The sequence below is a fragment of the Excalfactoria chinensis genome, chromosome 11 (assembly GCF_039878825.1).
Source record: "Excalfactoria chinensis isolate bCotChi1 chromosome 11, bCotChi1.hap2, whole genome shotgun sequence".
NCBI lineage: Eukaryota > Metazoa > Chordata > Aves > Galliformes > Phasianidae > Excalfactoria > Excalfactoria chinensis.
The window spans coordinates 14,621,358-14,648,999 of record NC_092835.1 but is presented as its reverse complement, the minus strand read 5'-3'; the positions used below and the strand labels follow the sequence as shown (position 1 = coordinate 14,648,999).

The 27,642-nt window shown below is 43.7% G+C and overlaps 1 long non-coding RNA gene across 1 annotated transcript in view; it reads right to left on the bottom strand.

Moving 5' to 3' along the window:
• Positions 1-27,642, bottom strand: part of LOC140257475 (uncharacterized) — a 134,031-nt gene that overhangs the window by 77,885 nt on the left and 28,504 nt on the right. Inside the window, exons 2-4 of the long non-coding RNA XR_011905028.1 lie at positions 14,715-14,818; positions 11,759-11,860; positions 9,836-9,921 (exon numbers count right to left, since the gene is read on the bottom strand). This is a non-coding gene — a long non-coding RNA (uncharacterized lncRNA). The remainder of the gene's footprint in view (positions 1-9,835; positions 9,922-11,758; positions 11,861-14,714; positions 14,819-27,642) is intronic.

Genomic DNA, 27,642 nt, shown 5'->3' with positions numbered 1-27,642 from the left:
CAGTTCAAAACTTATTATAGCGAACTCCTCCGCTTGAATTTACAGATTCGTTTTAATTAGTGGGGGGGCAAAATGCATTTATCTACTCCACGCAGCATCCGGGTTTCAGGCATTTGTTATCTCCGGTGTGAAATTTAGGCTGACAACAATTAACGCTTCCCACACCGCAGTGCAGAACCGCTCCAGTGGGAGCAGGAACGTGGCTCTGGGAATGGGGCAGCAGGAGCAGGGCTGGGCAGCAGCCGGTGCCGTCAGCTCACTGCCTGCACTCCCTCCTAACGAGAGCCGTGCCTAAAGGAGTGTACAGAGCACAGCTGTCTGGGCTCTGGGGTTTGGGTCTGTGTGACCAATTCAGCATCTGAGAGTTAAATTAATGGCCAAGAGTTTAATTGTGAGTAAACAATACCGCATTAAGGAGCAGTAAACACAGCAGTAGGCACTGAAAGACCGAGTATTCAATCACAGATGTGGCTGCTTCGGTGCTTCCATTAATAGCCTCCGTCTGTACCTTCTGACTGGGCTGTTGGCACCGTTACTCATTTAAAGGGCAGTTTCCCCCCCCTGCTTCCACTTCACACACAGCCCACTCGAGCAGGCTCCCACCATCACCACCACACTGAGCCCAACACTGCTGCATCCCTGGCACATCAGGCCCCTAGCACACACATGGAGAGGAGCAAGCAGCAACTCCAGGGGCTTGAGCAGACAGCTTCAAGGGCTTGTTAAATACTTGCATTGCTTTTAACAAATATGACCTGTTCATGTATTTAAATGAGTGCACATGATGTGCACACACACACCTGGGCACAGACCATATGGGACTTGGCCATTTAACCACAGCCTGAGCTATCTGCAGCTGAGTCTGCAGGACTCAGAGCAACCAGCACTGGGTTTCTTGAGCCTTGGCATCCTCTTTCACTGCCTGGGAAGAGCCCTGACCTGGGTGGCAGGACCTGTGGTTATTAACTGCAGGTCCTTTGACGGTAAGGAGTGCACAACAGCTGGCTGGAAGTGCATGAGGGGAGATACCAAATTCTTGTTCATCATTTTGCTTCTCTGGTTTCCCTTTACTCCCATTCTCATTGCTTATTGATTTTTGTTTCCAGCTGACATATGAGCGACAGTCTATATTAAGACAACAGCAGCTGAAGCATCAGTAAAGTCAACATCACTATATACCATTCAGAAATCCACCGTTAGACATGCAGTCTTACCCCTATGAGAAACACCCTAGGAAAATGCAGCCACTTCCTAAGGGGGAACGGTTCCAGGTGGGTGGGCTTCAGAAAAGCCCCCCTCCACATGATGTCCAGAAGGGGAATCCCTTTCAAAAACAGCAAGATGGATGAGCTGTCATCAACCCACTCCGTACCCTTCTTTGCAGGATGCATAAAATGGGCAAAGGACAGTTCTGATTTGCTCGACACAAAGTAAAAATGCACCAAAAGTGATTGACACAAAGAAACTGGAAGCACTGTAAGCTCCCTGAAGCACTTCTAGAAGCACTGATCTACTCCAGTAGCTCAGCCGTGCATCTTCTAGTTGCTGAAAGACTAACCACCACTTTAAAACAATTGAAATCCCTATATATTGTGAGGATAAGCTTTTAATTAATTTGCTATATTACACACATCAACAGCTAAACAGAAGTGGAGCTTAACAGCAATTTATCTTCAATCTGCTTTTGAAGCCAACAAGTATTTCTTCATTTCCTCCTGCCTGTGACTCACTACAATACGTAGAAGCAAAAGAGCCAAAACCAGTGCTGGCATCGACATCACAAAGGTGTGACCTGGCTTAAACTGGTGGCACTGACACTGCTTGTGCCAGAAAGGAACACACAAGTACCTTCACTTGTAGCAGTCTGCAATTAGAACAATTTACTGTAACCATGAAAAGTAAATGGACTCACACTTCCAGATGCAATGATATAGGCAACAGGTCCTCAAGAGTGCCACATCATGACCTTCCCATCGAGATGAAAGGAGCTGTGCTGTCCCTCCAAAGGCCACGCACTGTACAGAGCCCAGCATGGAAGTCCCACACTGAGCTCCAATCTCCCTGAGCCTAGAGAGCATCATGAGGCTCAGCTTTGTGCTGGCAGCAGCTCCCTGCTCACATACAGAGCACAGAGGCAACAAAGATCCACAGGGCTTCTCTCCCAGGAGCACTCACACCAACGCTGCTAGCACACTGCTTTGTCGTGTGTTTATTTCTTAATACGTATATATAAACAAAAAGAGAACAAAAGGAACATATGAGGCAATAAAGGACTTCCTTGCTTATTCTGTCCAGGCTTTTCTGTGGAGATTGTTACCAGGAATACGACTAAGGTTTTGTGCCAGTGAGAACCAGCACCACCTACTCTCACTTGGTTGTTCCATCAGCACTACAAATAGTGACGAATCACAGTCCAAGCACTCTTAGTCTAAGCTCATCATGGGGGAGTAAACCAGGAATTCCCTCTTTTGCCACTCAGCCCCACACAAATATCAAGGCAGCAAAAATCCAAAATCAAGAAGCACAATGCAAAGAACGGGTCCAGAAGGGCAGAAATGTTCAACAGAGACTTAGGTGAGAAGGAGCCTCTCCAACACAGGTCCATACTGCGTCCTCCAGTTTGCTCAGTCTTTGCTCTGATTAATTTCATTAGCTCTTCACTTTTTAATGAGTGTAATCCCACAACTCCCCAAGCACACACACTCCACCAGCCTGTCCCTGGAAATTATCTCCCCCTGCCTATTATAAAAGCTCTCACAAACAAACAGGCAGCTCCACACTTTACACACACATCCATGTCACTAACACCATTTGCCAATTTGCCATAGGGCAAAACTCTCTAAGCTCCCTTTATTTGCCTCGCTGCTGAGTGATCCCAGCCCCAGCGCCTGAGAGTCAAGCAGCGAGCTGTGGGGAGATGCCATGCAGCAGCTCAACTCACCTCAGCTGCGAGCAGCAGAGCTGCCATCTTGCTAATCAGCTTTAATTTAGCTGTCTCACAGCTTCATAAGTAAATAAAGACTTACTTAGTGTCAGAAATATCAGTGTTTGGCCGCGGAGCTAAAAAAGGATGGTAATTAAAAGAATGCCACAAGTCACGGCTCCACACAATCCTAACAGATTGCAGGGTTTGCCTTTTTGAACCTCTCAGCACGTTTAGAAACTTGAGTAAAACAACAAAAGGTGTTAATAGCTTTAAGGGGAGCACCATGCTGATAGATTACCCATTATGGTTATCCACTCACAGCGAAATGGCAAATAGGTTTGATCAATTCGATTTTAATGTAAAGTGGGACTTGAAAAAACAGCAACGAGCAAAGAGAAGACCTTTTGTTGCTAATGTGTCTGAAAAAAGCACTTAATTGAGGTCATAATAATATTAGCAGTTATCACCATCAATAATTCAGCCTTATTTATTACTACACGGCAAAGTTCTGTCAAACGGGAGCCGCTCAGGCTTTGTTCTACATGTTAACATGAAGCTGGCTGTTGGATGATTGGTATATATTTCACCAGCTGCTCAAAACTGCGGGACGGCGAGAACTAATGATACTCCTTCTTGGTCCGTGCATTACACAATAGTTAATTTGCTGTATGCAGAAATATATGTTACAAATATAATAGTCCCGCATAAAGTATGCGTAATAAAAAAGGCATTATATCTGAAACAGTGACTGACTAATCTTGCCTGAGCTATCTGTCATAAGGAAAACAATTTCAATTCCTGCATGATTTAGTGCTCCTGCAGCTGGAGAAACATAAATTGTGCCTCTTCACACAGTTCCAGCCACCTGAGATTAGTTATCTTTAAAAAACCTAAATGAACGTATCATTGTACAATTATAGATGCTAACTCCGGTGTTAAAATTTTAAATGTATTAGTCTCGTAAAATGCCTCATTAATCTCCATGTCTTAAAGGACACACTTGTCCTGTAATGAGCCACATGCAGGAAAATGCCTGATGGTCGATGGGAGGATTTGAGCTCCCAAGTATTCCTTTAAAGCTCAGAATCGTTTTGTTCCTACCAAAGTCTGTTTACCAAACACAAAGAAGTTGTCAGTGACAAGTCAGTGGTAGTTCTCTGGTCATTTACTATGGAAATAAGCTGTTTTGAAGAGATTAGTTTTTCCTTATGCGTGATATTCATGAATTTATAACAGCTACATAATTACCGACTAGAACTGCAACCGGAAAGGATGGGCAGAATATTGATCTCTCCCCATCTGCTAATGGCCGCTGCTCCCCTGCACTGATTGCAGGAAGCCTCCTATTAGGTTTTTACCGTGCTCCTTGAAGGGAAAAAAAAAGATCATAGGGGCGGGTGTGAAAAACAAAAGCTTGTCCCACTTAGAGACTGCCAGGCTTTGGCGTTTGGCAGTGCCAGTTAGGCGGCCCACATTTGGGGTGGAGCAGCAGGGTGGCTGGGAGGGCAAGGGGATGCACATAGGGCGGTGATGGATGCAATCCCCGAGCAGGAGGGGGCCAGCAGCCCCTCGGAGAGCTAATCCACTTGGCAGCAGGGAGATGGCTCCTTGAAGGAGCTAAGGCAGACTGACACAATGGCCCGCGAGGTATTAAAATGTAAGAATTAAAAACTGTTAAATTGCACAGAAGGATTCTTAACCTCAGCCCTTTGGTTTCTTCCCTTTTCTTCTCTCTTGCCCCTTCATGTAAGCACCATACGTGCCTGATTTATTGTTTTCCACATGCCTCACCAATCAGACTTCACTAATTCTGGACACCAGTTCCTTGCTGAACACAAACCCCATTAATGATGGCTATAAACTGTCTGAAGAACTGCCTCAAAAATAAGCTCGCCTCCTGCTCCTGGCCCAGCCCCACCCAACGGCCATCCCAGCTGCATCACTCAAAAGCACATCTGGATTCACAGACCTGAGCCTTTTGATCCTACTCAGACTGCAGCTGCAATTGGGGCTGTGCAGGCTCCCACTGACTGGAATGAGAAAGGTGAAGCTCTGTGTTGTTCAAGCGGAGGAGCCAGCATTCAAAACCATTTCCAACCATGGGCCACTGTTTGCCCTGCAGCTTATGCGCTGGATAAGTGCAGCTGGATGCGCTTCCTCTTTTGCTTTCCTCCTGGGGCTGAACGGCTGGGCAATGCCAACCACTGGGCACCAGTGGTGCAGGGCTGCCAGGAGAGGCTTCTCCCTTTGCTGGTGGCTGGGGTTGGGTTTTGTGGCTTTTAAACAGCGTGACATTTTAAAAGTTATTAGAGCATTAATGCTGCTTTTTAATGAACAATGCTTTATAAAACTGCTGATATGGAATTAACATCAGTTTACCTCTGAATGCAAGTCGTTGTGTTTTTTTTTCCTATTTTACTATCCATTACTTCATTAAATCCACACTGAGAAAGACTAGCCTTGCCAAATTTCTCACTGCACATTCAACTGTTTGCCCATGACAGTATTTGAATGCGCTTATTATTTCTAGTAAAGCCCTTATCATTTTCACTGTGAAATTTAAATCACCCTGATCCAACTCTTCTTAGCTAAAGTCAGCTTTATCAACCACAAGAGATGTGGGATTTTAAAAAGATCTGAGTAAATTCACATTGTTTGGATAAACTCATTCAGGGGGTTCAGCAAATGAAAGCTGAAATAGATATGTATTCCAAGGAGGCTAGGGGCTGCTCAAAAACAAAGAACAGAGGGGAAAAAAAAGAAAGAAAGAAGAAGTTAATGGTATCAGTATCTTTTTAATGAGGGCATTCCCAACCCAGGGTTTGAAATGGTACTTCTGCGATTCCACAGCAATTCAGGTGAAAAGGGGAAAAATAAAACAAAGCAGTTGACACAAAAAGAAAAGGCTTCCCTACCATCTCCAATACGCCGTCCGGTCGGCAGTGCTCTATCAAAAATGTTAAGGGCCGCATTTATGCATTATCCCACCATTTAAGTAACTGTGTATCATGTATATTTAAAACCATCTCTCTGTAGTTTTAATTATCTCAGTCTGCAGGGACAAAATGCAGCTCCCATGCCTGAGACCGAAATGAAAGTGCTGCATGCTGACAGCTAAGATGTCTGTCCTAGCTTGTTGAGATTTCCTGTAAAATTTGCATTGAAAAGGCAGCTTTAAATATACTTAAAATAAAAAGAGCATTTGCATCTAATTTGCTACACTTGCAGTATTAAAGTTTTATCTGAATAAAGACATGTCAAATGGATTTATATAGTTAAGCTGATAGCTTTTAAAGTCAACACAGTAACATCAGCTAAATTCAACAAAGTAATGGCAGCAGCTAATGGCATTTATTAGTTTATCATCATTTACTTAAAAACCATAACACAGATCATTTTATTTTCACATTACTGTTTGTGATTCTTTGACTCAGTTTGCATTGATTCCACAAATTATGGCAGAAACTGACATTTATCTAACAGTCTTCCAAGCTATGAATGTTGGCTTTAGTAGGAAGCAATTGAACTCTCGCCACACAATGGTTTGAGCTATGCTAGAAACAACCATCTTCAAATAAACACATTTGGCAACCATTTTAGAACATGATTGTTGCTTGTCTGAGGATGACAGAAGGGTTTTTGTTACTGATAAGGCTCTTATTACAAACCATCGCCTAAGTAATCTACAGCTTGATCAAACGAACTGCTAAGCACATTCATCCCCAACCCAGCAAAGCACTGATTAGGTTTTGTTTTCAATATATGCATACTACTAGTGAGCAAGGCTTTTCACAGTACTCCTTCAAAAGGCCAAAGGCCCTCCCTCCTCAATAGGATCACTGCTGTTTACACATGGGGAAACTGAGGCACAACACCCAAATCACACCCGATGCTGCAGAGGGACTCAAAGCACAACGTTTTATATCCCAGCTCAGTGGGATTATTTTTTACTTGTGTTTTACTGCCACCTTATGCTCCTGTTGATTTCAAAGTGTCATCATCACTTGACCAGACCTCAGTGGAGCTACTTGCCAAAAGCCCATGCTTGTGATAAATGCTGTCGAAGGGGCCTAAGATGTGCAGTCAAGACATCGTAAGCCCATGGGAAAAAGCAAGGCTTATGAATAATACTCTCAATTCTGCTACAGTGCCCTGTTTCTCCATCTGTTTAATAGTAATTACTCCGTACTAAAAGTTTACCAGGAAATACTAAGCAACGTTTTATTGCCACCATAAAAGCGAGGCACCCACACAGTTTGATTTGTAAATATTTTGGGTGCGGACATCTACATGTCATCACTCAGTTTTATAACTGCACTTGAAAATGACATCAGAAGTTCCCAATCATGAGATTTACTCTGCTCCTCAGTGATATCTATGCCTGTTCCTCGGTCGAAATAAAAACACAACTGAGGCTGGAGATAGGATTGATTTTCAGAGCTATGCACGGAGGTCAAAATTCTTGCTAATGGGAGGCCCATGTCTAATTCCCCATGTCATATCCTAAACCCTTAATTCCAAAGAGATCACCAGCTTCTTTATTTTATTTTTTTTTTAATAGTAATGCCATATTCCCAAGAAAAAAGTGACAATCAAGTCACATTTGGCAGGAATTTGAAATGACCACGCTTTCTTCATGCCATTTAGTACAATTCTCCCATTCCAATAGGTTTTGTTGCAGTGTGTCCTCACCCTGAACTCTAGCTTCTATTTCCGTACACATTTCTAATTCCCTGGGCTGGAGAACAGAAACCTCTGGCTCACCAGAACAGCCTGATACAGCTGGAGCAATGGATGCACAGCCATCCTTCTTGAATCGCCATCTCACAGCTGGCCAGCTTTCTTTTGGGCAAAGAGGAGCAAGATGGAACTGAACACTGCATTACCTTCATCTGGAACCCCAGACTGACCTCATTCAATTCAATAGCAATTCTGTTCTTACTTTGACAGCGGCTGGATTGAGCATTTATAAGGTTTTATTTTACTGAATATTACTAATGAAGAGCTATCACAAGAAGCTCAGTAAAAATGCTCTTTTGCTTCCTGTATAAACTGTCTTCCTTTGGCTCGAGTAGCATAGCTGCAACATACTAAAAATGCATACCAAATCTTATGCCTATTTCAGTCATGCCAAACAGAATAACAATCCCAGAAACTTCCATTGTGCCAGAGAGACCAGATGTTTCCTCCTCAAGGCTGGAGGGGAGACAGTGCCCCTAGAAAGACTCATCCCAAGGAGAATATTGCGGTACAAGTCACCTGAAACAAAAGCCTAGATCCAGGTAGCTACAATACTGCGAACTGCATCAACATGTAAGAGCAAGGACAGCCAAAGGGAGGAGTTATATTCAAATTCTGACAGAGAAGAAGAAACCTCTTGATTTTCATCCAAATGCAAATAGAAAAGCAAGGCAGCTGCTGAAGAACTGGTTCCTGCCAGCTCCACCTGAGAAACAGGGCATTTTGCTCAGCAGTGTTCAGTGCTTCCATGTGGCTTTGAGGTACAGCCCCTAAGCACTTCAGTTTGACCTGAAAACCTGAGGGCATGCGAGAATTTTCCCATCCCCGATCACAGGCAAGGGTTAGAGGAGCTGCTCTGAGCTCCAAGCCCTCTATGGCAACATGAAGAGGAGCAACCAGGTTCACATCCTTTTAGCTGCATCTCACTATGTTATGGCAAACTTGCCTTTTATTTCATCCTTACTATATTTCAGACAGCTCGTTCGTAACTTCTGCTAGCAATGGTCATCCTCCACTTTCATTATCACCCACAGAGGCCATTCGTACTCCACATGGGTATGAAATAGCAGCACCTCAGCTGGCATTTGTTCTCTAGCAGGTGAGATAACCTCAACCAGATACACAACCACAAACTCGACTGGTGCAAATTATCCTAAATTCATTTACTTTAGTAGAGCTCTCAGTGTTTCCTAATTGTGTGCAGAGCAAAAAGCCACCACACAAGCTTCATTACAAAACAAGTACTGCATTAGTGCTGAGCATGGAAAATCTGAGAATTGCCCTTTAATGATCTTGAAGTTTATATGCACCAAGAAAGTAGTGGAGAATCTGTCATAAAAATCACCAAAACATTTAATAGCTAAAAGATAAGCTTTCTTCAACAACTAAAATAAAGCCAAAAACACCCTATTCATTAACTAGGAAGCAGAGGAACTGGTTTGTCACTGTACTGTGTCTGAGAGATAGAAGACAACAGAAACAAAAAGTTCTTAGGCCCGGAGACAGCAAAAAAAAAAATACAGCAGATAGGCGAGTACAGCCATATTAAAGCATATTACATTAACATGGAAACGACTCCGAAACATCTCAGGATATATTTATTGACTGTTACAGTCTATTCTTTGCTTGCCCTCCGCAACCCTTTTAGTCACTACAGATCACCTTACAACAGTGGGAAACACCTGCACTGGGGACTCAGTACCTGCAATGACAGCTGGAGAGAGCTTTCATGAGCAGAGCCTGCAGTGGGCTTCTCCTGCTCCCTGACCACGTGCAGTAGGTGCACAGGACACCCTAATTCTGAAAAGGCAAAGTGCTGCTGCCTGAATCAATTCCAACAGCTTTAACTCCACAGTCACAGAAAATGTTTTTCAAATCATCATGTGCATCTCCCAGTAACTGCAGTTGGCTTAAGTAAGCTTGAAACCTCTAACACTGCCTGACCACAGAGCAAGAAGTATAATCCCATTTCCTCTCATAACAGTTGTGGAGATGGAAGACGCTGCAACTTTGCCCGCTGTATCAGCACACTCCTATATGTCTAATCAGTACTGTTACCAAACCTGGAGAAGTGCCCATCTAATGACAATAATGCATGACAGGAGGACATAAAAAACTAATCAAGAAGGCTGCAGTTGTGATAGCATTTCTACAAGAAGGTCATGTTACCTCTTTAGATGCGAAGATTGTGCAGGACAAAAGCATCTTCTTCTTTCACAGGAGCTGGAAGTCCTCTATGAATTGCATGTCACTTTCTGAAAAGAAACCAACAGAAACATTGTGAATACATTTCTTCGATGGCAAAGAAATGAACTCAGTACGTAGAACTGTATTTCACTGAAGATTCTAACAAAACGAGCTCCTGGAGAGCTTCTTTTGAAGGACACTGGCAAATACTGCAGCCTTTATAAAATGGTCAGTTCACTGGGTGGGTGATAGTTAGGTGAGTGTTTTATTGGGCTGAGTTCCATTACACTCGCAAAGTGAGTTACCAGAATTACACTTGTGCTTGTCTATTGAAAAGAAAAATCTATCTCTATTTCTGAACAACAGAACCCATCCTGGATCCTCCCCTCACAGAAATCTTCAAGTGTGGGGTAAACAGCCTTTCTTCCTTCTTCCCCTTCTAGCCTATTAATGACAAGCTTGCCCTCTTTTTGCAGTCAAACTTTTGCCAACAACAAAACCTTTGTGAGATTTAAAGGAATGAATATGCAAGCAACACAAACTGCAAGCAGCTAAAAAGGAAGAATAACAATGGAACGATAATTAAAGCATTACCATTCACTTTGTGGACTGATTGCATGCTCCCCCCCTCCCTTCAGAACCTGCCTTTCATTTAGAGTTGAGGGAGCAACAGAAATCTCTTGGCCTGGGCTGCTCATCAGTAAAGCCTAAGGCTTACATAAGTTCTGTCCACGGCTCTTGGGCTCCCCTGTATAAGTTTACTGAAGGATGATTTCCACAGTTATTGCATCACATTTTTGAATACCAAAGATTCAGGTCTTGAGATAACGTTTTATTTGCTTGTCACCAAGCCATAGCCAAGTTCAAAAGAAAAATAAGTAGATAAATTAAATAAAAAAGACCTATCTTCAGTGATCTGCTAATCAGTCTTCCCTACTACAGTCTATTCTATTGTCTACATTTGAAATAATGAACATTAAAATTGCACAACTCATCCCACAGGGTGTTATTCAAATTATACAGAGCACAACAGAATCCCTTTTCTTTACTGTTGAAATTCTGCCTTCTTTAGGGTGGAAACACAAGAGATACGGATGAGTGGAACATAACACTGTACAGCAAAGAGAAGAAATGAGCAGCAAATAAAGCAGGACAGACCCTTCATCTTACAGCAAAATAAGAAAGCTGTAGGATCTTTGCAGCCTAACTTGTTATCATCAGCCACTGTGCTCCAAATCAAACATGTCTGCCTGCAAACCACAGCTAGACAACTGCAAACAGAGCAAGTTGCAAAAACAGCGTGCAGGTTACCGAAGTTTTCACATATATTTTAATGCTTGTGCAAGGCAGAAAGAGGTATTTTATACCCAGATGAAGAGAACAAGCACATGCTTGCATGCTCAGACCCAAAAGGCAATCCTTCCTCTACAGTATGCAACCCTGGAGAGGCCAAAGGCACAGTCAGCCTTGGTTGGGTAGCCAGCCTGTCTGGGAATTTGGTGCTTGGATACTAGAACTGCCTGCTCTCTGAAAGGCAGGGTGTGACCAGGGGTTTCACTGTACCTAACGTTTTAAAATGCAATTTCTTTAGAATGGCAAAAATTCACACAGACAGCAGGTTTGAGCAGAACTTTTGAAAGTGATCCAGCTCCTAGAAATGAGTGGCAAAACTGCTAAAGGGTCTGGTGAGAGAAGGGGTACTCAAAGAAGGTGGGTACACCTGCACCCCACAGCCCAGCTCAGCACCCCTTCCTTCTCATCCAGAACAGCCCCAAACAAGAGGCAAAACCCACCTTTTTAAAAGAAGTGGGAAAATACAGCACATTGTGTTACGTTCCCTCCTTTTCAAAGATATACTGTACAGGTCATAACTTATCCTTTTTAATAAAAAAGAAATAAATTTACCTTTTGAGCGTCATTTCTGACCACTGCTGCCTGTTTGCTAAAGCCGCAGGGCTTCGCAGCAGACAGCCTGATGGAATTCCAGTTCGCAGCTTAATTTTCCTCCTGATAAAAGAGACAAAAAGTTCCTTTCAGTAAAAATAAAATTTAATACGGTCCGCAAATTTGATATATTACAACCTCTGACCTCAGCTTAATTGTTCACAAAGGGCTAACGGTACCGCTGGCAAGTAAATGACTTCTACAGAGTGTTGCAGCCCTGATAGCTCAAGAGAAGGGGAGCAGTCACCTGACAGATAATCAAAATCTCTAACGTGAACCATAGTGAGAGAGGTTATTCAGAGCACACCCAGACCGTAGGAGCCTTCCACAGCTGCCACCGTAGCTCCTTAGGATGAGAAATGCTCAACCATCATCCTCGCTCAACTTTGTTAAGCATTGCTGCTGTAAGTCACCAAGCAGTGCAGACTGGCACTTTGCAGCAACAGATGGCAATGGCCTGGGATTTACAGAGACACTGCTAGAATTCCTTGGAGGCCAAGCCTGCCCCCAGTTCTATGGACCCAAAGGACTTTCCTTAAGAGCTTGACAATGAACCAAGGGAAAGGCACAAAGAAAAGGTCCTCTGCAGGCTGCAGCACTTCAGGATAACGCTGCTCCTATGGGCTGCAGTTCCTGCACGGTTCCTCTACCTCCTGCTGCACCATGGGTCCTCCATGGGCTGCAGCTGGGACAGTTGCTCTTGCATGGTCCTGCCCAGAAAGCTCCTTATGTTCTTGTTGTATTGGGAGCGTACAAAAAAAAACTACTTGACCATCAGAGAGCACAATCACTAAGTCAGCTTAGCTCACTGTCTGTAGTTGATTGCATGACAGCAGGAAAATTACCCAGCTGTTCCAGCTGCTGGTGTGGTAGCTAAAGGAGAGCTTGGTCAGGGGCGTATGCAGATGCATTGTTCTGATGCAAACTCAAACCAATACCACTCTTGTCCCTCTAGGACATCCAGAAGCAATTGACAACAAAATATTTACTCCCTGTTAGGCTGGGTAGGATTTTGGAGCAGCAGAGTATCACCAAAAGGGCATACCTATTAAAAATACAGCAGCAATGAGCATGCGGGTCTGTGGAGCACCTAAAGCACTGAACTGTGCACACATGTACACCTCAGCAGGCACAGGTCATTAACAGATGTAGGTATAAAGAATGTACTGAATGCAGTTTCCTCCTTTCCCTCCTGATTCAGCACGGGGTCAGTGACTTCAGGTATCTCCCACCAAGCACCTGCAGCCCCCCAAACCACTGGCATGCTTACCACTGCACCCCAATGTACTAACTGCTATGCAGCACCAACCAGCACCTTGTTTGGCCTCCTGACAACAAGTAGGAGAGATGGTGAAACTATGGCTGTCCCAGCATTGCGGAAAGACAGCTGAGCTACCTGTATCTGCTGACCAAGGGGAAAGAAGGCTGCAGGATGAGAGGGTATCTGCAGACCACCAGTTTCTTTCTAAATTAGCCATGCTGATGCTCCCAGCAGCCAATATTTCTGTTGGTTGTCTCAGTGGCACCAGAAAGCAACTACCAAAGCCTTCAGAAGTTCCTATTTCAATTTTAAAGCTGAGGCTATTTTAGCTAATGTCCCCAAGGCAGCTGTCTGGTCAAATGTCAGCGTTTATATTGCTGAATGAAATCTCTATGTTTATGAGATCTCTGTAGTTCAGGAAGCAAGTGAGACTCCAGCTCGAGCTTCTAAGATTATACCAGGCTGTATCTTCTTTTCCCCCTCCCCTGCTTGGAACATACGTGAATCTTCCCATATTCCTACAAATTACTGAAAGTCTCTGTCATGTTTGAATACTAGTTGGATTGTTGGGGGATTTCCCCCACTAATTCATTTATTATTTAAAATAAAAATAAAAAAAATAAAGGAAGACTCTTTCCACGAATGCTGTTTCTGTACGCTTTCAAGTCTAGGATCTCATAAATTCATAAATTTGGCTTTCGTTTTGTTTGTTTTTAAGCAAAACATTGCCTGATCTCTTAAGACTAACGCCAAGTTTCATTTCAGCTTTTTGACCCAGAGGATTCCCCCCCACTTCCCGTTCATCCCTCTGAGCCTCTTAGGTCTCTGGGTTTTGTTGTTGTTTCATTTTTCCCCATCACTGCATTACTTGTACCCTGTCTTGGCTCCTTTCTTTTGGTACAAGCACTGTAAGCACTGTGAGCACTACATGTTGCTGCAGACTTCACAGACAACTACTTTACATTTGAGCAATGCATTATGCTGTACAGACTGCACACTAGTGACCACTGCATTTGGAGCTTTACACGTCAATTTGCATGCCCTGAAGGCATTTTCTGGACGGGCAAAGTTTAAAAAGAGCTTTTTCAACTATCACACCAAGGCACTCAGTCCTCCGCCACATTAAAACCTTTACATTATTCTTCCTAGCAGTGAGCTGGTACTCATGTTTATTCTAGTTTGGGGTGCCTGTATTCCTAAGCATCCAGGTCACAACACCCGCAGGCTAGTACCAGATGCCATGTACCACTAATTCCACATGCAAAAGCTTGTTACTTTGAAGAGTTCAAGACATACACGAAAAATGGTAGAAATGTGGGTTTTTTGAAGTTTGGTCTTGATAGAAGACTTCTGCTAGACCAAAGGGGCTGGACTGCTGTATTACATGGAAAAACAGTGCTTACATTTATGCCTGTCACCATTATCAATGTGCCCGTTGCAGAGGGCTTTCCTGCCAAAGCATTTAACATGCTCTGTGCTTTATTTTGTCAACATATAAAGGTCATACTAGAGCAAGCAGTATTGAACACAGCCTTTTAGAAGAGTGAATTTAAATTACACACTTGCCTAATTATAAGACGCCTCTTTAAACACAGAAAAAGAGAGCATCCACTTTTCTGCTTTCCCAAAAGGCAGAATTTAAGACCTCATCCTCACCTCCACGTTTCCACTGCTCTCTGGCAACTGCATGGCTGCGGTGGCACCTGCATCACACACCCCTGAAAGCCCCCAGTCTCTCCTCTGGCACCTGCAGCATGTGCCTAAAAGAAGACAAAACAAAAGGAGTGTTTCAGTTGCAAGAAGGAGAGCAGTGAGGCTCACAATGTAATTTCTCCTCTACTGAAGGTTTAACTTTTTTAGCTTAGTTCTATATGCTACATTCTCTCCATCCTAGAGAAAGCAATAGGTACTACTTGATGCTGATAAGATAACACAGAGCTAAGCCCAGAAGTTATATTTTCAGATCTTTCATAAAATAAGCATCTGTACCTCTCCCACCTATTTGTCAAAGCCAGTTCCTCCATTACCTTCTAGTATTTTTATTTTTCAATTATTGGCTGATACCCAAGTAGGTGAAAGTATTTCAGTCCCATCCCATCTCCAGGTTCAAAGAAAAGAAAGAAACAGTGTAAGGTTGATCACACACTTGTTAATAAGTCAAAGCCGGATTCAAGTGTTTGTGTGAGGTAGAATTATCTCATTCTTTTTGTCTGTGTCTTTCTGTGATCTACCAGTCAAGTATGTGATTGGATTTCAGCTCAACAAAACCTTAAATTACACACCTATTGTGCCTGAGCTAAGCCTAGTTTCACAGCACTGGAGAAGGCTCCTCACTGCTCTTTTGGCACTGTTCGATCTGGCTTCTGCTATCATCTGCAGGTTGATGAATGAGTAATAGGATTAGAAAGTCTCATCTCCGAAATGCTGTAATTGTCACATTTGGTGAATTGACAAAGGGCTCAGGGTGATGGAGAGGTGCTCTGTAACAAGAAGTCAGACGTTCAACCTGCACTCTCCAGCCAACATGAAGAGTATGGGAGGGATAAAAAGAATCCCTCCAGCTCCCCATTTGCTCAACACGCACAGGTACCACATGCTCTAAATTAACCTTTCATGCATGGAAGGCAGAGCACTCTGCCTCTTAAAGGATCTTATCTCAGCACGAGGAAAATGATATACTTGTTGATTCTTTGGCTGGGGCCAGAGGTTAGAAAGTCTAGGAGGACCGGGAGCAGATTTTCCCATTCTCTCCTGGAATCTTTAATTCAGAAGCCCTGAGCAGAGATGTGTCCAGGCCAGCAGAAGAGCTCCTGGCAATGCACTGCACCACAGCTGAGATCCCAGCCGACTATCAAGGAGGGGCAGATACAAGCAACCACAGTGCTCTCTGCAGGCCCACCACTACTAGCTAAGGTGTGCTGGAGCACAGGTGAAGTTCAGAGAGGCTCCCATGCCAAGTCCCATGCCAGAAGTGCAGGTTTACAAGCCCCAATGAGGCAGACACACCAGTAAGGGGCACTGGGACCTGCCTGCTTAAATAGCTATGCAAACACCACACTGAAAGGCCTGGCAGCAGAGAGCCAGCAGAACAGATAGCTGAAACCTGACCAACTGTTTGTCTCTTCTATTTACGTTTTTGTTCTAATTTCCACTCCCTGCAAGCACTGGCAACAACCCTGTTTCCAAAGAGAAGAATGGAGATTAAAAAAAGCTGCAGTTGGGCAGTTCTGTGTTGTGAAGCACCACAGCACTGCCTTCTCCTGAGAAACGGCTTCACACAGTGCATACAGATCAACAGGGAACTCTATTCCTGCCCACCCTTTACAACAAAAGGCTATCAAAAGCCAACATCACTCCTGCTAAAGGAACGTGTCCCCAAATGCTCTACAGATGCAGCATGCGAGGTCAACGTTCACCATCCCCTTTCTCTGTCAGTGTGAGTTTCATTTTAATTACAGGAGCATGTTTTGCACATTGTAAAACTACCCCTGGCTCCGACCACCACAAGAAAAGGAACATTTAGCTCAGGAAACAGTAGCTGACCCTGTCTGCTCTCTTTCTTCCTTGGCATCAGCTTGGACTATTAACACCTTATGTGTGTTGCCTGTGCGTCCCACGTATGTGTGCTCCACATCCATTTCATGCAATACCTGCTGTAAGTGCAACCTAAAAGCTTCTACTGAGCATTCTCTGCTTTGACTCCTCTTCTTGGCATCTCACTTAGTTACTCAATTCATCTGCTTGACCTTTCTGCATGCTAGAAGATTCATCCTTGGGAAGCTGTGACATTAGACTTAAACACATAGAGGCCTTTTTCACCTCACAGTTAACTCCTTAATTATTCATTCCCAACAGAGGAAATCAGGAGAAACCTTGGCAGCCAATGTAAACATTTTGTGGTGGAAGGTAATTCTTTTCCTTCCTGAGAGCACAGTATGACCATGATAGTTCCTCTTCTAGAAATTAATGGGTTTTGTACAAATATATACATATATTGAACACAGCCTTTTAGAAGAGTGAATTTAAATTACACACTTGCCTAATTATAAGACGCCTCTTTAAACACAGAAAAAGAGAGCATCCACCTCTCTGCTTTCCCAAAAGGAAGGGATTTAGGAAGGGATAGGGGCACAGACTGCTGCAGTACAAAACACAGCCCCATTTAACAGTGACTATTTTGCTCTGAGAGCCACTTGCCAAATGATTTCAGAGCAAAGACCCAGGTCTTGGAAGAATATTTCACTTAAAATGTTCCCTTGGTCCCACACCAGCACAGAGCAACCACCTTGAAAGCACCCAGCAGCCACTTTGCAGATCATCCCCCCTGTTGTGGCAGCAGCTCTAAAGTTCTGCATCAGGCCCCATCTCAGGGCCAGAGCACTTTCCCCATTTCCCACACAGGATCTGAAGCAGCCGCCTTTTGGAGTGCTTGGTTATTAATGGCCATAGATGCGCCGTGCAAACAATTTGCACAACCAGCGCTACAGACAACATTTTGGCAGTCTCACTGTAACCTTAACTGAAACATAACGTTGGCCTGCTCCCAGGAGCCATCAGTGGGAAGCACATACAGCAACGGGCCACCCACTTACTGTTTTCTTAGAGAAAGTTTGCCAGCAGTGATATGCAGCTTGCACCACCTTCCTGAAACATTTCCACACTCGTTGTGCCTGCACAGGGCTGCCCTCAGCAACACCTCTGCTTTCAACCTGCCCTGCTCCACCCCCTGCTCCTGCCACACAGCCCAACCTCCTCCTCGCGTTGCTTCCTCTTTCTTCATCACCTTTTCTTGGCTTTGTGCCTTGTTTCTTGCTGTTCCTAATGCCTGGGACAACCTCTGATTAATGTTCAGCAAACAGCCTCCTCCACAGATCAGACTGCACCCAAGCGTGCTCTGTTTTCTCTTGTTCGGCGCTATCCCAACTCATGCCTTCCGCCCTCCCCAAGGAAGGGCCCCGACCTGCTGACTGAGCAGCACCATCAGTTCCTGTGAGGGGACTGGGCTGCTCACTGTGACATCCCGCTGCAGCTTTCTGTGTGCAGCCAGGGGGGCAATTCAGGGATGCAATCAGCAATACCATCCACAAACAAAGCGAGAATCTTCTCAGACCACATAGCTACTCCCTAGCTCTGTTCAAGGCACAAAAACGTGGGCTAGCAAGGGGGTAGGGATGGCCCCACACCACCTGCTTTAGGCTGGGATGCAGAAACAAAAGAGATCAAAACGTGATGCTGCACATGGTCAGGTGGAGAAGGTTACCAGGACTGCCTGGTCAGATGCGTGTTGCCATATCTGCACTACAGCTTTAGGAAAAATCCACCTCTAGGACTCAGCCATTGGTAAGGCAACATCTACAACTGGCAACTGTAAGAACATTTTAGTCTGATTACTAACAAATACATTTTTAGCTCTTTTAGGCTACTTTATATATTCAGCCTTTCTCTGGCCAAGAATGACTTTGCTCCTTGAGAAAAGATAAGCTAAGACAGAAAGCGGCTGGGTGACTGCTCACCATATTAAATTCAGCCTTTTCAGGACCAGCAAGGTTCCCAGCATTACGCTGCTTCTGTATTAAAATCTAATTCTGAAAGTTTGACAAAGCGCACATTTAACACAGGTCAGCAGTATATTGACAGGATGTTAATTTTAAATTGTGTCAGCATTTCCTGTCTTGAGTGTTAATGTCAATTAGCACCTTGCTGCATAACCTCCAAGTCCCCCCTTATTACGGGAAAGTAGCAAAGCAGGCAGCAAAAGCACTTCTATTCAAAACACCACTCACTATCAGCCAAACAAAGAGCTGTCATAACAAAACCTGTGAGGTGAAAGTGCCTAAGCTGCTATGGATTTGAGGTTAGAAGCCTTAGTCTTTTTCCTTATTCTTGATATTAAAAGTGTAAGCGTGTCAACCTGGAGTGAAAGGCTAATTACTTCGAGGCTCTTTGAAAAGTGCGTTACCATTCAAAATCTCTAAGCCTGACATAAAGCCCTTGGCTTTAGATTGCACAGCACTGTAGGTCACCCGTGAGTATCCTTAACACACTCTGAAATACACAGTCCTGTTCTGGGAAACGTGAACACTCCTGCAAGTCTGCTCCATGATCTGACTGCAGCTCACAATGCGTGTGTACACGAAGGCCCAGCTGCACACACATCTGGGCTGGGTACCTCCTCTCTGTTACATCCAGCAGTGTAGATGCCCAAGGTGAAGTCTGGCTTTCCTTAAGTCAAGCAGAAGCTGTGCCATGAACTCGCTCTGTCTTGCATAGAATACAAATGTGCTCCCAGAATGACAGCACAAGTCTCTGGACATTTAGCCTAAATTCTGAAGAAAGCTGGCAGGTACTGCAATCGTTTGTGAGAATGAAAACTTAATTCAATGTTCCAGTCTTTCCTGCCAGCTTTTATTCCAGGCCACGAAGACTGTTCAGCCAAAATATTAAGATGAGGATTTTCATCAGTAACTCACTGTCAAAGCCCAGTGCTGGATGTCTGGAAGCAGAGCTCCCACTGAAGACCATGGGTGCTCAAGTTTTGAACAATGGTTCAAACATGAGCTCACTCCCAGAGCTAGAGATCAGTTCCAAGCATAAATGCCCAACAAGGTGCTTTTGCAGGGCAACTCAGCTTCTACCTTTGTTTCTTTTGAGCACGGACTCGAGGTGCGGCCAGGCACCATGTGGTAAACCTTGAGATCTGGTGCAGAGATGAGACAGGCATTACACACAGACATTGAGCTGAGCTCTAATGCTCTGCCAGATTCTAAACAAATTGGCCAAACAAATTAATGCCACACACCCTAAATTGGCTGAACAAATTAATGCAACACGCCCTTTGCACAAGGGTGCCTTTGAAGGCCAAGGACCGTGCATGTTGCAGCGAGATGCGTTCTCCTGAATAGGCTGTTCCAAACAAATCTGTTCTGCGAGAACAGAAACAGCATATTATAGTTTCAAGTTAGAGCAGGGCTTTCGCTCGAGAGCTTTTCAGACACCAATACTGTGTGTTGACATTTAATTACTAAACTCTTAAAACAAATTTGTATGAGCAAATGCTCCTCAATCATTTCATAATAACACAACCAGTGTTTCTTGGCAGTTAGAACAAAACCAGAAACATGTTGAAATCGCACACACAATGCCTTGTTCTGACATGGGAAGAGGTGCCAGACTGAGCAGTGTGAACCCTCCAGGCTGTGGGAGCTGATGGGATTCAGGAACTGAGCACTGCAGCTCTGCTCCCAGGGGCTGGCAGCAAATCAGCCCCAGCAGGTTCACTGGGAGGTTGCAGTTTACCAAATTTCACTCTCCAAACAACTCTCCCTCCTCCAGCAAAAGGTCCAATCATCCACTGAGGGCCAGAGCTCATAGTGGAGGATTACAGAGGGTGCTTTCATGAGGCTGTTGGTGGGACACAGCAGCCTGGCAGGGCAGCAGGGATTGCTTTTTGTTGCTGTGCAAGTGTGGTGTACCTACACCAATGGAGTATTTCCTTCCACCTTCAGTGTGATTTACTGCAACATTCAGCACATCTCTGCTACTGAGCCATAGGGTTGAAAGCCAGGTCCAGTCAACATGTGCAACTCACAGCTTCGCTTTCTCACACCCCTCTGGTAGAAGCTCTGTGTCACTGCAGCAAAACACTGCACCCTCTGGTCTTCAAGTCCATCTTGTTCTCATGATCTCTCTTAAGTCCTCATTCTCCCTTCATGCTCTTCAGGACAGTGTCTAAGACTAGATTTCTTAATTTTGGTTCTTAATAAAGAATGAACAGTCTCCATGCAACATACTCCATCTGCCTAGCTATACAGTTACTCCTTTCTGTGGGACTTTTGTGAAAAGCAATGTTAGAAGGATGTTGAAGAAACAAGTCACTTTCTGATGAGACTCAAACTATAGCTCAGTGTAATAGCTTTCCAAGTCTGAACTACAACTTCGGTTTTCTGTGTTTTTCCAGGACCAGACCTCATGGATATCTTACAGTCTGCCAGCTGGAAGGCCTCTCTCCTGAATTTAACGTGAAATAATTGTTGAATCACAACACCAGGGTCCACTGGAGCTGTTGCTCCCCAGTTCCCTCTTCTCTCCCTTCCATTCACCTACTCAGGGTACGTTGATTCTTCCCTTCATTCACTGTTGCATTCTGATCTCCTTACAACTTTCCCTTCACACAGCAACCCAACCATTCCCCAAGCATCTTCTTTCATGTGCCCACACCCACTGACCACCCACTTCATCACTACAGCTCGCCCCTCCCTCCTGTTTCTACAGATGCGTTCCATCTCTCCAAAGTAAAGCCAGGGATTTGAAGTGGACACTGGTGAGTGAAAACCCATCTACACAGTCAGCTGCTAGAAGCACACCAGCTTCAGTACTGCAGGACCAGACCTGAGCCTGATACACAAGCCCTCCTTTCGAAGGTTCAAGTGGAGAGTGCTATTTTGCAGGGAAACTTGAAGCAAAATGTCCTCCTGGTCGCTCAGGCTTTAATAACAGTCCAAGCTTGCATCTCAAACTCACTGTGCCTTCAGAAATGCTCAGATTGTCCCAGCACACTGCCCTCCTCGCTAATTAGGAGCCACCTATTGTGTTCTGTTTTTCTCTCTGAAAATTGCCACTGCAACCTTGCTATCAGCTCAGTATCTTACTATTAACAAGGAGGGCAAGTATGTGGTGTCCTTGACTTGTCAGCTAGAAATGCCTGGCCCCCATTCTCTCTGGGGAGCGAGCCTATAAGCTCTGTAATGCATTTAACCTCTATCACCTCCAAGAGTAAGAGTCTCCACAAGCAGTTCTCTGCTGCCCCACCCCTGAGCTAACTCATTTACCTTATTTTTTCTTACAGCGTTCAATAAATCACACTCCACCCTTTAAAAATTATTATGGTTAATATAGGACTTGCTAAAGAGATGCAATACACATAACTAAGTTATAGCTTTAATCTCATAACACAGAACATTAATAAATGTGGCAAGACTCTGAATTAATAGCCTGACTTGTATTTACGTATTTAGACCTGCTTGTATTTGTATACTTCTCTTACCATTAATTACAACATATAGGCCAGATCCTGATCACCACGTCAAAGGGAAAAAAAGCACAAAAAAAGCCATGACAGCCATGGCAAAGCATTTGTTCGAGTGCAAGCTGAAGATGTGCAAGAGCCAGTGTTGGGCAAATACTTGGAAATGCCTCCTAACATTCATTCCCATTGTTTTATTTGTTTGCTTTATCAAATATTCAAAGAGCAAACCAGGAATGTTCACCCTAGCACAAAAAATGCTGAGGACCACAGAGAACACACTTCACATCTAGAAAGCCAAAAGCACTCAGCAGAAAATGGCATGATTCTTGATGGATAATTTCTACATACAAACCAAGAACACATGAAGTGCCATGAGACTTACTTTAATTCAGTTATGCCTGAGAGAAGTGATGGTCGTTGCCATTTGGAAACCACAAGTTTGAAAATGTGATTCGTTTTTCTTTTAGACACATACAAGATTAAAAAGCCAGCCCAACAGTCTTGAAGTTCTCTGAATTATTCACAGCATCAAATTATTCTTATCATTCCTATAAGGAATGTAGAAGCCTGTGGATCTTGACAATGGAAGCCATGGCCTTACCACAACTCAGGACTGTGGTACATCCTTATTAAACCCAACCTGGAGCCCAAGCAACTGCATGCTCGTGGCAGCACCCATAGCACGGCCCATTCTGCAGCATCACACCTATGTGTCAGACATTTGGTGCCAAGTTTCTACTACTGTGGTGTTTTCCCCACACATTTCTCAGAAGCATCGCCAGCTGGGGAGCTGAATTGGGCCACAGCAAGGAAGAAAATGTTCTGCTGGCCTACATAGGGGTAGGTATAACTTTTAAGGAAGAAAAAAGTAATATTTCATGTTTTTCACTGCATCTTCCTGCATTTTGTCAGTTCAACTTCATTAAAGCTACAAACCTCTTAGTCACATGAGCTTACTTGAGAAGCCCAATGAACATACAGACAAAGGAGGTCTCTGATAGAGTTCACAGAAGTGTACTAAAGACTAAAGCGTGCTCCAAAGTCAAAAAACACACAAAAGCATATCCTGTCTATAAGCCTGGGGAGATTTATAACCAAATTCTTGGTGGTTCTTTTGGTGTGTCTAAGGGAACAGTGCTGATCCTTACTTTTGCATGTCATCACCAGCAATACTGACTGAATTTTTAATGACACTGTGCTATTTATTAAATCAGCTCCAACCAATTTACATTGCATTGCATATTAACCACTGGTTGACTTGGAAGTGTCAGTAAATGAACAAACTAGATTTGAAGTGAAAATGTAATGACATGCTTTGACGACATAACTGACAGTTCAAAGATAATGATCTACTTTAAAGCATCTGGCCTCAGAAGGGAAGGTTTAATAGCTGAAATTCATCCTATTCCATCATATAAATTTGTCGATAGCATAGAATTCTTCTAAAGCCATTTCTTCTAAAGCCATTCTGAGTGCATACTACCTGTTACTGGGAAATATCTGCCTATACTTCAAGTAACCACATCTATACTCATGCCCACCTATAGAGTTCTCCTCAGAGCACCCTCTGACCATGTCTGCTGTCCCAAAGCAGACCACAACAATACGAGGATGACAGTTTCCTGAAACAAGTGAGAGGAATAGCACATGCCAAAAAACAATCGTTTAACACGTCTTAACAGACCAAACCTGCATAGTCCTTAAGACTTCAGGAAAGATTGATGCACTAAGATAACTGGAAACGGAGCTTGTAGGCCTGGATTGAAAAGGGTGGCAAGGCAAGAAAGATAAGCTGTGAATCTAAGCTTTTTCTTCCTCCCAAACAGACAGGTTCAGTCATACAAACCCCTAAAACAACAGCACCAGGACTGCTGGGAATGACTTCCTTTTTGAGAGTCAGAAGCCCTGGCATCTTCCAGTTTCAACATCCTTACTGAGGAAATAAAAGATCCTACCTATGCACTATCACCTTCTAAGAAAGAAAAAGAGACCTCTTCCAATGCTGAAGTGGCCAGTAAACGAACCCCACGTTCCCTATCTTCTTTTTTCAACTGCCATGATTCAGAAGAAGGCGAAGTGCTATTGAGCTAGTTTACAATACTTAATATGGAAATGCCTAATAACTGATTGTAAGGCAAACAGCATTAATGAGCGGGTCATTTGTCTCTAATTGAAGGGATCATAACCCAGAGGGTTTTATTTGAAGCAGCCTTTGCTCTGTAAGAGGTTTTCATTACAGGTGAGAATCAGTACTAAAATTACAAACTAAGGATGACAGAACACATTGGGAGTAAACTTGTACGTCAGTCAACTACTGAAAGGAAGAACCTTTGTGCACCACATCCATGGCTTCCAGAAGGCTCAGGGCACCCCAAATAGTTTATCTGGTATGTCTGCGAACATTCCTTGTATGCTGTGGCCAAGGGGAGGCTGAGGCTTAGATGATGGAGCCCTATAGTCAGGGCTGGGGGGTGGAGAATGGCAAATCTGCCAACTAAAAGCTACACAGGAGATGAGACTGGAGGAGAAGAGAGGTCTCCGTGGGAATTACTTTGCTAATGATGGTTAATATACAGTGGAATATATTGTTTTGAAACAATATAGAATTAAAAATACATTTAGAAGTCAATTTGCAGCAGTTGGACTTATTTCAGTTTCTGAGCATATTTAATTTCAAATAGTGAAAAATGCATCCACCACATCTACTGGTAGATAGGGTTTCCCCCAGATGGAATTCTGCTGTTAACAGTCTCTGGAGGTCAGAACAAAACCTGCAACTTGAACCATCCTGTATATTTAGTAAATTTAAATGAGCCCTGGATGCTTTGAAACTCTTGTAGGTAGGTAAGGCATTTCTCAAGCAGCGGTTCTTGTTCACATCTCACCCTCTTCAACTCCTGCTCTCCGTTTGTGCTGAATTATTTGTCCACCAGCTGCACTGATAATTTAGGCCTACATAACCAGATACACTGAGCAAATATGAAAACAACCCAACACTAAGTTCACACAGCTCTTCAAGGATTCCATCTTTACCCTGCTAGTAAATGCCACAGGAAAGTAGAGGAAAACCTAGTATTTCCGTGTGGCATGCTACTCATGCAAACTCCTCCCTGCCAGCCCCGTTCAGTCTGCGTAGCATAAGCCACAACTACTTAATTATTGTGTGTTCTGCCAAAGGTGCAGTCAAGGGTGTTTATAAGGAAACGGAGACGGTAAGCCAAATTTCATTTGCAGATCAGACACGCCTGCTAGCAAACAAAGCCAAGGTTTTAGGTACAGATGAGATCAGTAGTTCTGTCCTCCAGGGAAGGCGGCTGCACCTCAAAAATTAATGAGTAATTTTTCAAATTGATGTTGTAAGTTAAACTAGTTATTTTCACAATTAAGTGCTTTACCAAGCATTTAGGAAACAGCAGTTTCTCATTGGACGACCAGTTCTGAGGTCCAACTGGTATAGATACAATGCAAAGCCAAGGTTATGTAAAATCTTAGCCTCTCCATGAATACCACAGGGAAGTAAAGTAAGGATACAACTTTGCAGGGCAGGGAGAGGATACTTTGTGTTACAAGGGCACTGCAGTTCAGACTGTGTAGCTTTCCAGATCATAGCAATTACTCTGCTCACCTCTACAGAGCCAACCTTTACATTACAAATCCTACTAATAAGTATTAGCTATTTCCCACCTAAGCCCTGCAGTAGTATACTATAATAATCAATACTTCCCTGCTACACTGACAGGGAAAAAATAAACAAATGAGGCAACACAAGACTGACATCAAAATCAACTACAGGGTCTTCAAAGGCGAAACTAGGCCACCTATCTCCTGGCCAGTCTCTTTACCCCTGTTGTGTGTTGGGGCCATCCTTGCCAACCCTTCCCAAGCCAAAGTTACCCAGAGCCCACTGCCAGGCCAGCTAAGGATTCTTTGCAATGTATTGCAAAGGCCAGCACAAATGCCAAGGAAATGCAACGTTTCTTTTGGCAACTGAAGCAGGGAGTCAATGAACTCATGATACACTGTGTGAGTTTGGATAAGGTTTTCTTTCTAGGTTTACTACCATATATCAGCTCTTACATACAGGCTGATCCTGTAATCTTAATGCTAAGCTTACGGCCAAGGAGAACAGCAAAAGATGTTCTTTATGCCAAACAGACATAATGTTCTGCTGCATCTCCTGCAACCAGTCTAGAAGTGTGTCGCCATGCTGGAAACCAGCTGAAGTAGAACTATTCCTCCACCAAAGTAAATACTAGTTTTGTTGTTACTGTTTCCTGTGCTGTTTATAACAGGAAAGCTTTTGTTGTGTTTTGCTTGGATTTTCTTTTGCCTTTTGTTCATCCGTACAGCAAAGAAAACACAAAGTTTAGGCTGATGTGATTTGGAGCAGACCCAGTTTCATGTTAAAAACAAAAAAACACCACAGAAAACAAATACAGCCCTGGCAGACAGAAACAGAGAGCCAGCTCTCCCTGATATGCTGAAGACATTCACTTTTATTACATTACATATGATACAAGTCCTAGCTGTCAAAATCCTCAGGAGCACCTAAACAGATAATAAACAATCAGCGAAAGACTTATGGCTACATGTTTTTCATAGTATTGGAAATCACCTGGGAACGATATTTTAATGGAAAATACAGCTTGATGGAGACAAGCTTCAAAGATTTATGAAGAAACTGCAGCACAAATCAAGTGGAGGGTTTAGCTTTCCAAAATGATATGGAAGCACTGGAAAATAGTACCAAAAGGGGAAAAAAAAAAAGAGAAGAAAGGACGAAGAAGGACAATCAAAGAGGGAAGAAAGAAGTGCCCTTCTAATGATTTATGCTGCAGAGAAGGAATATGCCTACTTGTGATCCTGTTACCCTCACTGCTCCTCGTGATTGTTATTCTTCCCCTAAGAGAAGCGGTCATGTTACTTACTGACAGAAAGTTACACCTCTTCAATGTGATTTGTCCACTTAAAAGAACATTTATCATGTTGCCAGTTTATAAATCATTTAGGCCAACGAGATTAAGGCTATAGGAAGCCAGCACCCCTAACTGATTCTCATGCCAGATAATTCACAGACCCGCATTTGTTTACACTAAACCTTATCAGCCAAAACAGTGGAGCCTGGTGCCAGCTCAATGCCGGTTCTGTGGTCTGCAGGAGAGCCCAGGATGAGGCGCAGTGCCAGCACAGAGCCCTGCCCCGACTGCAGCTGTGCCCACAGCTGTCTGCACCCTGCCAGCCTCCCACAGGGCATCTCTAGGATGAGCAGCTCCTCCTCCACACATTAGAGGAGCAGAGCCTCTCTACAGCAATGGGACAGAAGCCGAAGAGATTCAACCTCCACCCACATACTGTATCTGTCTTGTACAGGGGAAAGTGGGAAATGGCCATTTTTTAACCCATGAAAACACATTACCCTCCTGCTGAATGCACACAGACACGAACCACTCTGCTTTCTTTGCTCTGCGCTCAGCATCAATTCCAGTAAGCTGAAGTTGTCAAACCTGAGATAGCCTTTTGTTCAATTCAAACCTCTTAAAACGTTAAAGGAGGCTGAAA